A 14,753-nucleotide genomic window follows, 5' to 3' on the forward strand; every position below is an offset into this window, starting at 1 on the left:
TAGTTGCGGTTCGCGTTTTTTTGCGCTTGTTTCTAAAGTGTAGTTGCTTATTTGGGCTTGTTTCCTAATGTTGTTTACACCAGTGGTTCTCAAACATGTTCATGTCAAGGAGCCCCAAATTAACATGTATTTGTCCAGTAGACCCACGGAGCCCCCCTCTAGATTTACTGGTTAATCTTTTATTTTAAATAGCCAATCTGGATGATCATGAGCCTGTAGATCTGCTATTTTCAAATAGCCTATGCAAATAGGTTTAAAGTGCTCATGTGTCGCTTCTTTTGGGCTTGTTCTCATAGACCTGGTTGCTTTTTTCTGTCGCAGAATCTGGCAACACTGCTTAGGGTCACAGAACAGGGCCTCTGCACAGACTCTATAAGACATCAAGTCAGCGGTCAATTCTATGCCATTCCTATACAGGATACCGTATGAAACCGATACCACATGTTTCGAGTCCGCAGGTTCCTTCTTCAGACGTATGCAGACGAGGCTCCGGGGCTCAAAACGTCACACGAGGTAATAAATCTCTGCGGAAGCTTTGCGGTGTGCGTGCGGACTCTCTTTGTTTTCATATGGTTTGGGTTACTGGCCCCAGCACCTGCATTTCATTTTGGATGTGCACACATGTGCTCTCTCTTCATCTAAACTTCTACAGGATACCCCGCAATTAGCGGAAATAGCCAAACTATAAGCTCACAACGCGGTCGCATCGCGACACGTCGTGAGCTTGTAGATCGGTGATTTTTGCGTAACACCGCCGTGCGACCAAGTATAAAATAGGGCTTAAAGTGGTTAATTATGCTTTCCCCACTGTTCTCCCACCGCGACCACAACCGCTACTATTATAACACTACATCCCACCTTCCCTCATCAGCACCAGAAGGAGTTCTCTCTGACCGCTAAACCTAAGCAGCCTGATTTACACACACAAACACATCGGGCCAGCCGTGTATTCTTGAGATCACGGTTTAACTGAGTGCTTCCTGTTTGCACTTGTGTGCAAACAGTGCGAGGCGTTGTGAGCTTGTAGTTCGGCTATTTTCACAATATTTATCCGTGGAACCGAGTTGAACTAAATGTAATGCTAACAATTGTGCTTGTCAGGGTGGGGGGTCCCCAGTTCAAATAATTTGAACGTATTGATTAATTTGTTCGCATGCTATGAATTGAATACCAAGGACCTCAATGGAAAAAAATGTGGACGGACCTTTTAGTCAAAATGTTATTAACTGTACTTGTGCTGTTTTTACATTTATGCCTAATAAAATATTCAATCAATCAATCAACCCCTTGGCGTACTACACACAAGCCTTTTATGTTGCTGTTGTTGTTGTTGTTGCATTCAGTCTTTTCGGAGACATACAGAGGGGAACGCTCAGAGGGCGACAGACAGTACAGTGGAGGCACAGGAGAGGAGAACGCTTTGGCAAGTGCGTTTCTAGGCAACAGGGCTATGTCAGGTTCCCCAGGCCAGCATAGCTACAGTATATTAACAATAACACAATAGACTGACAAACTATTTTTGATGGCCACCATTTGAAACCATGGTGACGTAGGTTCTCTGAGAACACAAACTTCATACAGTACAGTATAATGTATGTATACACATATTCTCCCATATCTACATACGGCATACACACACTTTGCAGGCCCCCATATACAAGATACTAATAGTAATGATAAAAATATGCAAAAGTAACTGGTATCGATACAGTAACAGCAACATACAGTACATACATAACCATGCACACACGTCCCATTCCACTGAAACGCCTAGAGCAGGGGTCTTCAACAGGGGGTCCGAGGCCCCTAGGGGGTCCTCAGAGTTACTACACAGATTTCAACCACTTGAACCCTAGAATCCCTATTCTGAGGGGAATATTAGCCAAAAATAGCAGATCTACAATTAGATACAAGTAGATCTGCTATTTTCGGCAAAGAGATTTGGTGTAGAGGGAGAAAAGAGTAGACCAAGTACAGAGCCAACGGTCAAGTTTACCAAGTATTGAGGTATAAGTGGTTAACGGTCTGAAAATACATCATATTAATAGAAAATATAAGTCAACAAACCAATAAAAACAGCTGATTAAATCTATGAAAATAATCTGCAAAATCATTTTATACTATATGCAGTGGGGGCTCCCTGCTTCATCTCTCTCTCAGCTAGGGGGTCCTTGGCCAGGGGTTCAAGACCCCTGACCTAGAGCAGTGGTTCTCAACCTTTTCAGGGCGTGACCCCCCAAAATAATCATATTTGAACTTGGGACCCCCCACCCCCACCCTGACAAGCACTTGGAACTGTAGGAGTTGAGGCATTACATTTAGTTTGACTCGGTTCCACAGATACATACATATGGTGAATATAGCATATTGCCTCTTTCTTATATTATTGGACAATTTGTCCAATGATTTACCAGTTCTTTTTTTTATTACTTTTGATGCAGTAATGTTAACCCCCCCTGGGGGTCCCGACCCACAGGTTGAGAACCACTGACCTAGAGGTGACCTAGAGTAGAGCGAACACACATACAGCAGGCTTTCCATGAACAAACTATACACACCTTTATCCATTTTAGAAAAAAAGGACAAAACGTTGACTGTAATGTGTGGATGAGGCCAGAGGGAGAGGCAGAGTCTGATTGACAGATTCGCTGTGCCGATGAACACGTTCAGACCCGTTTAAGGCAGCATCCACCCAAACTGTCCTTCACCCACACACACACACACACAAACACACACACGCACACACAGATTTCTAAGCCCATTCTAATACCGCTACATACCTTAACACCTTATAACTGTAACCTCAACCTCTGATATAAGCCTGAACTGAAATGCTCTCACTTTCCAGGATTTTTGTTCTGTCCTACACACAAACACACACATGCACACACACATGCACACACACACACACACCGCAGATTGGTCTGGGTCTCTCTCCAGGCTTCTGGCTGCTGTCCGGCTGTGGTTTCGTTGTTTTGTTTTCAGGTTTACAACAGGGGGGATCGCAAACTAGGCACACCCACATAAAAAAGCAATCTGCATGAGAAATCTGTGTGTGTGTGTGTGTGTGTGTGTGTGTGTGTGTGTGTGTGTGTGTGTGTGTGTGTGTGTGTGTGTGTGTGTGTGTGCACGAGTGTGTATAAAGTGTGTTAATTCCATGGTAAATGTTAGCAGCCCAGCAGCTCAGACGATAAACACTTAATTTAATGAAGTTCTCTTCTCTGACGACCAAGCGCCATAAAGCTCTCACCGTAGTCAAATCGTCAGTGTTCGTTTGACCCTAACAGTGTAACAAATGGACCTGTGAGGGTCCATGTGGGTCCGTTCTCTACCCCTCACCCTGTGTGACATGTACAAGTACCAACGTTCCAGCCACAACATCCAGTGTACCCTTGGCAACGCTTTTCTGTTAAGGTCTCCCATAATCCATCTCTGTCTGTCTGTCTGTCTGTCTGTCTGTCTGTCTGTCTGTCTGTCTGTCTGTCTGTCTGTCTGTCTGTCTGTCTGTCTGTCTCTCTTCTGTCTGTCTGTCTGTCTGTCTCTGTCTCTCTCTCTCTCATGGTTTCTCTCTCACTGTCTCTCTCTCTTGTCCATGTCTCTTCCCTCTCTCTCTGTCTGTCTTTTGACATTCTCTCCTCCCCTCACCGCTCTCTCCATTGTCTCTTGTTAATTTTTCATGTCTGTTTTTCTCTTATTTGTCCATCTTGCTCTATTGGCCATCATCTTTTCCTGATAGATGTGAGTGTAAAAATTTAACTTCTTATGTCTCCGCCGGGCGACCGGCCGACCGCCATGGCCAGAGAGGCATTATGTTTAATTTATGTCCGTCTGTCCGACCGAACATTTTTAACACAATATCTTAGGAACAGCCATGAGGGAATTTCACGACAGACTCCCCTATATTGCATGGAAGATCCTGAATATTGTTAACATATATGTCCCCCCCCCCCCCCCCCCCCTTTGTGAATGTGTTATTTCAAGATCGCCTTGAGGTAATTTCATGACAATTGACACAAGCATCCACTTGAACTCAAGGATCAAGAAGCAGGTCGTCAAAGGTCAAAAGTCTGGACAGACTACTGTAGTTAACAGCAACTAACTAGCCTGTGGCGGCATAAAAATGCTGGCGATTCTCCCCCACGCACAGTATGTGAACCACCTGTGTGAACCGTAGTTACCGGTTTTATAATGTGTGTCAATCATAACTGAACTTGTCACTGTTTGTCTGTCAGTATAAAGTAGTGGTTTTCAAACATTTTCATGTCAAGGACCCCCAAAATGATATATATTTGGGTGTGAACCCCCCCCCCCCATCTCAAAAATATTTTGTGCCAGGGACCTTCAGGAACAAGGACTTTGAGAACCAATAAAGGTTGTGGGTGTTGTGTTGGAGCCGTTAGAGCTATAAATCATTATCAAAGAAATTACCGGCGGACCAAAAAAAATTTCAAAGCATGGAAAGTGGAAAGCATGTATAAAATGGGCTGCTGGTGGTGGGATCATGTGAGGCTGAGCTTCCTCGAATTGTTTTGACATCAATGAGACGCGTGAGATTCTCTGCTTGGCTCTTACATGACAGGACAGGACACCTGAGCCACCTGACTACATAGATAAGCCACCATCTGAGACATTCTCCCGTCAGTTAGTCCGAAGGCCCATTATCCCAATTGTTATGGCTGGTGTGACCCAAGTGCACAGCAAAGAGGAGACGAAGGCTAGGTGAAGCCGTGGGCGTATTTATTGAAAAGTCTTCTTTTGGGTGGAAAGTGGAGTTGGTGGCTCCACAGGTTGGCACAACCCAGCTTGGGATCCGGGGTATTGGAGAGGAGAGGAGACACAGGGTCAGTGGAAATAATCACAGGGAAAAAGAAACAGAAGGCTGGTACTGCAACTGCATGAAGTTAAACAGGCTGGTAATGTGGCTGGTAAAAGCTAAAATAGAAATGCACCGCAGCTTGAGTAAACTACAGTAGACCGGCATTACCATACGAGTAGACAGGTTAAGCTCTAGCGAGGTGACACGTGCAGACTGGCCTTTTGTAGAGGCAGCAGTTGATTGTAGAATGGAAGACAGGTGCGGAGATTGGTGAGGGAGAGCAGGTGGGCTGAGTTGAGCCATGGAGTAGTCAGGGTGGAGGGGACGCACAGTGCGTGAATGTGAAGGTGAGGAGGACCGGGCCGTAACACCAATAAACGGGTTAAAAGGCCAGTCCACACCAATGCAACTCCTCCTTGCAACATGCAACTATTATCCCCAATGGCAGTTGCAAGTAGTTGCATTGGTGTAGACTGGCCTTAAAACTGTTATAATGCATACATATGGGCCGTCGGACTAATTGCATGGCACTTTTTCCGCACGTGGTAAAGTAAGACATTGAAGCTAAAAGGATAACACAAAAAAGTCCTATGTATTCAATTCATCAACATAGCATAAAACATTTATCAACAAATACATGTACAAAAGAGAAGGGAAAATTACATTTACCTCCTCTTTTTGGTCTCCAGGCCAATTTTGAAAGAAACCAGTGATACACATCCTTTAATGGATGGTGTCCACCGTCAGGGTATTCCACATTTTTGCGGCAGAGCAGTAGAATGAGAACTTTCCCATGCTTGTTCTAAATGTGGGTGGTACCGGATCACTGACATCTAAGCGAGCCGTTGTCTTCCTAAATATTGCCCTGGACCTCAGCCAGCGTTCGGCCAACGCCGGCTTGTGTGAACAGTATAATGGCTGGCATAAACTGATAACAGGGTCAGAAGATTATTTTACCAGATGCTGCTGGGGTCAGCTAGGTCTTGATGACGCTAAACGCCTCTCTCCCCATTGTCTTTATTAAAAACAAAAAAAAAAACATCTGGCCTTGCCAGAATGATATGATTGATGAGGAAAATTCCGTCAGGTAATTGTTTACAGAGAGATTGACATATGCCTGGCTGGGGGGGAAGTAAGAGAAAGTGAATCAGAATCCACTCGGCAGGCTGAGATGCTCTTCCTTTTTCGATGCAATTTTCACTAATAAATATAATATCAGGTGGAAACCTCATATTTCCCAAACTGTTACTTTTCAGGATTCAAAATAAAAAAACAGCAAAAGTCGCAGATCGACAAGCTCAAAAACGCCCGCTTTGTGCCGCGTTTCGAGCTTGCGGATCTGCTACTTTTGATGCTCTTGTGTGACGCTGTAGTATGATCAAGAACGGCGTTAATTTACGAAAAAAAAACACACAAAGTTAAAATATGGAGACAGGAGGTTTCTACCTGACAGCGACGATAATATGCTCTTATGCTATTCTAAGCTCACCTTCTGCCTCCGGGCCTGATTTGTTCTGAGGAAACATTCACCTCATCAGTTTTTCAGTTTCCTGGGTTATACTGTGGGATTTGAGGCAGGAGCAAAGCTAACAGGTGAGGTGGGATGAGCATGGACCTGGGTGTGGTGCATATTCCCAGGCATGGTATTTTTGGGGCAAAGAACCCTTTGCCCCAATCCTTCTTCTGCACCGATCCATACGGACTCGACTCAGACATCCTTCACGCCTGACAGCTTTCTTAGAAACCCTGTAATCTTTGTCTGTCTAGCGTGTAGATTGCGAACCACAGGAAATGGGAAATCAACATGTGTATTATATACTGTCTGTACATTGTATTTTAGATGTCTCTTCATTTGTCAGTGCGTTTCCTTTTAGAAGTACAGCGAGTGCGGCGGGTAGTCTATAAGTGCTACTGTGTAGGGGTAAGGCTGCAGTCGCGTGAAAACTATACATGGTTGAAAAGGCTGTAGGTTTTCACTCACACAAACAGGTGGCGCTTTTTTCGGCACTTGACACCGGCACCAGCAAAAATTTGAGTTAAAGATGTTCGCTTTAAATATATATTCAAATATTTGCAATTTTTTTTGTGATTTTTCAAAAATAGCCAGCTTGCATCTTAAATGACACAGATGCTTTCCTGGTTTTAACAGGTTAAACAGAGGGAAAAGCAAAGCAAAGCACACTTAGATCTCCTCCGTCGTTTAGCTCCAGCACCTCCAGCTAAGCCTCAAACCGGGTGAGCGGTTTATTATTCCTTCAACTGGCAACATGAAAAGTACAGGCTTATATATAGGGTGTGTCTGTTTGCCAGGGGGCTTGTCACTAAGATTAGTTTTTGTTTGTTGTTGTTTTGCACTCCATTGCAGTTTCACTCACACCTGCACCAAACACCATGAAATATGTTTGATAAAATAATATAGTAATTTTTGTTGCTATAGAGTGTTTGGTCAGTGACGGGGGGTCTTCCCGTTTCTCCAGCTCTTTAGTAAAGACAAAATAAATGTTTCAGTTCGGGATAGCAACCTTATCCAACCAAGAGAGAGAACTTATACAGGATAAAGAATAAACAACTGAAATTGTAAGTGATGAAACAAACAGTAATAATAATGTCGTATCATGTCGACATATATAGTGTGTTAATATTCTGGATATTCCAATGCACTTGTCTTAAAATCGGTAGTTTGCAATCGCCTCAGCTCGCTTGGAACGCCGGCGTAGGTGGTACAAAAATAAAAAGTACTACCTTTGCCCAATGGAAATCCAAAGAAGGCGTGTAGAATCGAGTCAAGTTGAGGTACCATATAGTGGAATGTAAATATGTACATAATATATAAGTATATAAGTATTATTTAGGATGACTTTTCATACGTATGGTGCAATTATATAGTGCCTTCATCCAAAAAACACAATACATTCACCTATTCACGCACTCAACCAGCTCAGTGGCCTTGTGGTTAGAGTGTCTGCTCTGAGACTGGGAGGTCGGGGGTTCAGTTCAGACTCGGGGGTCCAGTCATAACGAAGACTATAAAAAAAAGATACCCAATGACTCCCTGCTTGACACTGAGCTTCAACTGTTGGATTGGGGGTAAGTCTCTGCGAACATATTAGTGTCATGTCCAGGTGATGTACTTGCACATCATGGCTGGGGGATGTACTTGTACATCAAGGCGCCTCACACCAGAAACAGGAGATAGCCCCCTGGCTGGCCCTGACCTATGGGCCACATGGCTCGGCAATTTGTAATACCCTGATTTGGGTTTCCACGACCAGTCGTATAATGTGTAGTTTATAGAGGTTTACAGTATAGTAGCTCATAAAAGGCCCTTTAAAAGGTGAGCTTAAATGTTAAAAAATCCTTATGTGAAATGGCACATGAAGAAAATGTCACCCTGCAGTATTTCTGGGGTGCAAAAAATCTGGGAATCTTCAATTCTTATCGTGTTTGTGACACACACACACACACACACACACACACAAACACACACACACACACGCGCACACACACACACACACACACACACACTCACACCACAGAGCTATAGGCTTATCTTAGAAAGGAGAAATTGTGGTCATCCTCGGTGTGTCTCCGTTAAAATTACAGCTCCTGGAAATGCCACAGGGACGTGGGACGGACACTGGTGCTTTTGTTGTCCCAACAAGTGGATGACGGGACCACAAGATACCGTTGAGGCCACGCATGACGCAAACCATAATGGTCAGAGAAAGAGAGAGAGATATAGGCTGAGTGGAAGGAAGAAAAGAAAAGGCTGGCTTTGAGTGAGTGAGTCAATATATTTGCCATATTGCATCATGTTGGACCAAATCTGAGACAGTTTTTGATCCAACTTCTGTCCGCAATAAAAAATTACCCACACACTGCGAACTTGTACAGCTTCCTCAGGCATCTGTGTGTGACCGAAACGTTCTTAAATAAATAACTTTAATTTTGTTGATGTTGCTCATTGCTTTGCCTATACACGAATCCACGGAGCGCTGCCCTGTGCGCAGCCACTGCTGCGGTGTCAACGCTCCGCGGACGCGACACTGCAGCAATGGCCGCCTACAGGCAGCTACAGGCAGCGCGTCTGTGGATTCGTCTATAGGCCTACGCACCTGCTTTTAGACTTGTAATCTAGGTGTGCAAAAAGTGTTTTACCAATAGATCCAACATCTAAAACTGGGGCCCCTGAGAGTGTTTCAGGGGGTCCCCAGCTAAGTATTTCCCCCCCCCAGCTGTTCAGTAGATCTACAAGCTCACAACACGTCACATTCGCTTGTAGATCTGCTATTTTTGATTATGTTGACAAATCTTCTCTCTTTTCAAAATGGGAGCGCATGGTAAATACATTATCATATTAAGGGTCCTTGATGTGAAAATGTTTGAGAACCACTGCATCCATCTGTCAGTGTGTGTGTGTGTGTGTGTGTGTGTGTGTGTGTGTGTGTGTGTGTGTGTGTGTGTGACGATCAAATTGATTACGTGTGTTTCCCACCACTCCCATCTGCTCCAGACCTGGTACAGTACAGTATATAATCCAGATTATGGCACACGAATCCCCCCACCATACACGCACACAATACACACATTCACATACTGTAACACACATTCACACAATACACCATACACACTCACATAACATAATACACTCTCACACACATTCCTAAACAGTGGGTCGCAATGTTTATGGAAAAAACATATTTCAAAAGATTAAAAAAAGTTTAAGCAAAAATATTCTTACCTTTTTATCAATTAAAAACTAAAGTATTTCATAAATAAAATGAAAAATCTAATAATTTTCATAAATGAATAAAAAAGGTTTAAGAAGTACTGGAAATAGCAGATCTACAAGCTCACAATGTGGCGCGAAGCGGTGCACACACACACACACACACACACACACACACACACACACACACACACACACACACACACACACACACACACACACACACACACACACACACACACACACACACACACACACACACAATGCACACTGCAAACAGTGTAGAACATAATACACATTGAGCATGCGATTGAGACACACATATCTTTCCTAAATGACATGGAATGTAGTCTACTAGTCTCGTGTAGCCAGACAATCAGAGGTCTAAAATTATCCCTAACCCTTTAATGTCCCATTCAGTGCATTGACAGCATCCGAAATGGGTGTTATTTCTGTGTGCTTAAAATCGTTGTTTTATTTCATGGCATACTACCCAACTGGGTTGATGCATCCCAATCCTTAAAATAAATATTATTTAAAAAAGCCATTTATAGCCACATTATCACAACACATGTAACTAAATAGCTAAAACTACACTGTAACAAAGTTTCAATTAATTGCAACAAAGTTACACACAAGGCAAGGCAAAGAAAGTTTATTTGTATAGCACGTTTCAGCAACAATGAAATTCTATGTGCTTTATTGTGCTTTATTTTGTACAAACATTACTTTGGAATAGCAAAGAGGAGGGGTGAGGGCACGGACACACACACAGGCTCATTGGCAGAGAGCCATCATGAGAGAGAAGATGGGGGAAATGCTGTCATAATTAAGCCACATTAAATTAAAGAAAATGACATTCATTAAAATAACTGAAATTGCAGCTGATGTCTAATTGGGATCGGTAATTGATTTATTAAAATGTACGTTTTTAATGTTGAATAAAATACCTACCAAAGTTAACAAAGGAAATGTTTTAATTGCATGCTTTTACATTTAATGTTATGGCGTAATTATTACATCTAATAAACCACCATTAACATTGTTCTTCTCGCGCACCTCCCAGAGACAGCTCAAGCACCCCAGGGCGCCGTGCACGTGTCAAAATATGAGACGGTTTTGAACGCCAGTGCGGTACGATACTGTATGGTTTGTAGAACAGACCATAGAGGTGTGGTCCCATAGACTATCATGCTGGAGCCCTTTCATTTGTAGTTATTCGATTGCATCAGCTGATTGATGTGCTTTCACCCATTTATTTGTATTTAAAAATAACAAATTATGAGGGCCACTGTAATTTAAATTCCCAGGCTGATTTTGGTATCCAGGCCGCCCCTGTCATGAAGTTGATGATATAATTGTCCCTTTCAGTGTCTTAGTCATACTACTCTTTTTAAAATCTTTTTGTTAAGTATGGTCAAAATATGAGATAGTTTCAGTGGTGGAAAAAGTAATCAAATGTTTTACTTAAGTAAAAGTATCAATACGCAATGTAGAAGTACTCTGTGCCAAGTAAAAGTCCGGAATTCAAAGTTTACTTGAGTAAAAGTACAAAAGTATTGGTATAAAAATGTACTTAAAGTACCAAAAGTAAAAGTACTAAAATGTTTGAAAATAGCAGATCTACAACTCGCGATGCGTTGTGAGCTTGTAGATCGGCTATTTTCAAATAGCCTAGGTACAAAATAGGGCTAAAGGGGTTAATGTAGGTTTTATAATGTAATCGTTTATATCTGCAAAGTAACTAGTAACTAAAGTGATCAAATAATTGTAGTGTAAAAGTAAAAGTACAATATTTGCCTCTTGAGAGATGTAGTGGAGTAGAACTAAAAGTATAGACAATTGGAAATACTCCAGCAAAGTAAAAGTACCTCAAAATTGTACTTAAGTACAGTACTTGAGTAAATGTACTTAGTTACTTTACACCACTGGATAGTTCCATAAGCCAATACAATACTGTGGTTTGCAAAATGCTGTAATTATTTATACAAGTATAACAATAACACAGTGTGTGTGTGTGTGTGTGTGTGCGTGTGCGTGTGCGTGTGCGTGTGCGTGTGCGCGTGCGTGCGTGCGTGCGTGCGTGTGTGGTGATCAAATTGATTACGTGTGTTTCCCACCGCTCCATCTGTTCTGGAAATGACATATAATCCAGATTAGTCACGTCTGGCTACGTGAGTAAATTTATGTATGCATGCATGGGATAAAAAAAAGAGTGGCACACAATAAAATACAGATGCATTCACACTGTTACACACACACACACACACACACACACACACACACACACACACACACACACACACACACACACACACACACACACACACAAGCATGCACACATGCACGCACACATGCATATTTAAAATATTGATTTATGTCCACACAAACAGAAGTACAAGAATGCCTTGAACATTGCAGTCAGACAATAGGAAAACAGCTAGTTACAAAGTGCCTAGGACAGCAGAACATTGTTACATACAATTGACATACTTGTCAGACACAGCAGACAACAATCATGGATAAAGGACACCACGCCTCCTCTAGCCAAATTGAGCGGCTTGCTATAATAGCTGAAATTGAGCAGTACCTTGCCAACTGTTTGGCCCTCCTTTTGGAGAGGCCGGGACATATGAAGGCCCCTCACAAGCAACTTGTGCAAGCGCCCTATAGGCTACCAAAGATTTAAAAAAACGAAAAGTTTACATCTGTAGCCTAGCTGTGAGATGGTCTGCTCTAAGCTGATGATATTTTAGCAGTTTGGTTAGAAAGGCTTCCTCTAAGCCATGGATTTTCAACTGATTATGAACCAGGGACCACCACCCTGACTGAGAATCAACCTGGGGACCACTGTTGTGTTGGGAGGGGGGATATGGGCGTGGTGTGGGGGACAAAGCTTGAAATTAAATAATGACTGTTAAGGCCTTAATTTAATTTGTTAATTCGAGGTGAATTAAATCAAGCCCTTAACAGTCATTATTTAACTGAGATATGCTAGTGGTCCAGAGCTCAGAAAAGATTGAGAACCAGTGACCACTGATCCATTCCTTTCTCATGGTTGCCCTTAGGGCAGGTACACACTGTAGGATATTTGGTCCGATTATGCTGTCGGGGACCTTTTTTGGGGATCGCCGACAAAACCCCCGATCTGACGCAGATCGGGCTGTGATCGGCGAGGTTTTGTCGCTGTGTGTGAAAGGCTCTGAGAGAGGATGCGGCCACGATAATTACGCTCGGCGATGGCTTCCCGACCGTTTTCAAATATCTAGCAGGTTAGATATTCGGCGCTGTCGCAAACAGGACATCAGACAATATCATACAGTATGAAATGGGCTGAGACCACCCTGCGAGGAGGTGCACGCTACAGCCAATGAGAGCACATTACAGGCACCGTGGCTATCGAAGGTCGCTGGCTGACCACAACAAACAGATGCCTCGCATAGTTACCGTCCAGTCCTGTATTAAGTTAAACATTATTATAAAACAGAATGAGAGTGAGCGAGAGTGCTCGAAGGGGGATGTTAATAAACATCTCAAATAAACAGTTTATTTGAAAGGAATTGCACACACAGGGAGAGAGAGCTCGCAGCCTCGCACGCGAAGCCTGTCTGAAATGTTGCCAAATTTTGCGAGAGAAATAAGCAACCAGATCTATGAAAACAATCCCAACAAATGCGACTAATGAGCACTTTAAACGTATAAAAATATTGAAAATATTTGAAAATAGCCGATCTACAAGCTGAAGTTGTAGATAGGCTATTTTCAAAGAAGGAAATCTTGGGAAAAAATGAAAATTGTGGAATATTTTCCAAATCCACACAGATCTTGTATGGGGGTCTGTGGCACAACATATTTTCAGAAGGGGGGAGGTCTGCGGACAAATATTAATTTGGGGGTCCTTGCCATGAAAATGTTTGAGAACAACTGGTTCAAACAACATTAGGAAACAAGGCCAAATAAGCAACTACACTTTCAAGCAACTTTACAGATAAAACAAGCCCAAATTCGCTTATAATAAGCGGACATGGCAACACTGCTTCTGCGCAGAGATAGATGCGCATATATCACGGGAGACGTCTGTTAAAAAGAATTGGAATAAAAACAAATGTATGTATTGGGTCTGACCCTGGATAGCATCCTAGTGAACTATCCTACAGTGTGTAATCCCTGGTCGGGGATCAATCTATAGGGTGAAAACCACAACGATATATATTTCAAGAAATAAACTCCTGCAATGTGTAATGCTTAACGATCAGATGACTTCCCGACCACTTTAAAAGTCCTACAGTGCGTACCTGCCCTTATTCTGTTCTCTTAACCTTCCATATTAAACTCATGTTAACTGATTCATAGCAACATTTTTATGAGCAAGCACATGCGATTGATATGGGCACATTTCCTGCTAATGATGACTCAACCAGGTAAACCGGTACAGTTTACCTTTTCCCTCCCATTTCTGTGGAAGTTCTTGACATCCGACTTCCAAGTAACTGACAACATTGATTGATTGATTGATTGATTGATGTACTTTATTTAGTAAGACATGAGAACAACAGTACATGGAAGTACAAATTCACAATACAAGGTCTACTAAACTGGAAGACTCATTAAGCACTGAGCTTGTTTAAGATGAGATCCCCATGCACACAAATCATGATGACATATAAGAGACAGACAGATAAACACACTACAGTACTATACAGAATGTCATACAATCAGCTTACAGGTTACTGGTATGAGGAGTGAAAAATATGTACAAGAGAAGAAAAAGAAAAAGAAAAGGGGGGGGGGTAGGGGGGTAGGTTAAGACTTAGACAGGGGCCATTTTCGAATTGCAGCCTCCTGAAGGTGTATCTTTAGGGCAGTTTTGAAAGTGAGTAAGGTTTTACACTCCTTTACTCCTTTTGGTAGGGCATTCCACATTAATGCATCATACATCATACAGTTTCTCAACTAGTGGTCGATAAAATAAAATATAATACAAATCTTCACTTTCCTACATTACTAAATGCATGGTCAGGGACCACTTGCAATACCTTCACGGACCACCAGTGGTCCACGGACCACCAGTTGAAAACCCATGCTCTAAGCTGTAATCAAAAGTACAGCGGACCTCGAGACTGAACACCTCCCTGTGATTTTCATTTACAACAATGACATCAGGGGTGTTAGCTGAAATGTTAGAGACAGAACACACACACAGACAGA

At 42.5% G+C, this 14,753-nt stretch overlaps 1 protein-coding gene across 1 annotated transcript in view; it reads right to left on the minus strand.

The window, feature by feature from the left end:
* The window catches only part of LOC308076979 (gamma-aminobutyric acid receptor subunit rho-3-like), a gene marked incomplete at both ends in the record, with an annotated part of 32,314 nt that overhangs the window by 9,169 nt on the left and 8,392 nt on the right, over positions 1 to 14,753 (minus strand). The window lies entirely within an intron of this gene.

Source organism: Gymnoscopelus braueri (genome assembly GCF_963280865.1).
Source record: "Gymnoscopelus braueri genome assembly, chromosome: 21".
In the NCBI taxonomy this organism is placed as follows: domain Eukaryota; kingdom Metazoa; phylum Chordata; class Actinopteri; order Myctophiformes; family Myctophidae; genus Gymnoscopelus; species Gymnoscopelus braueri.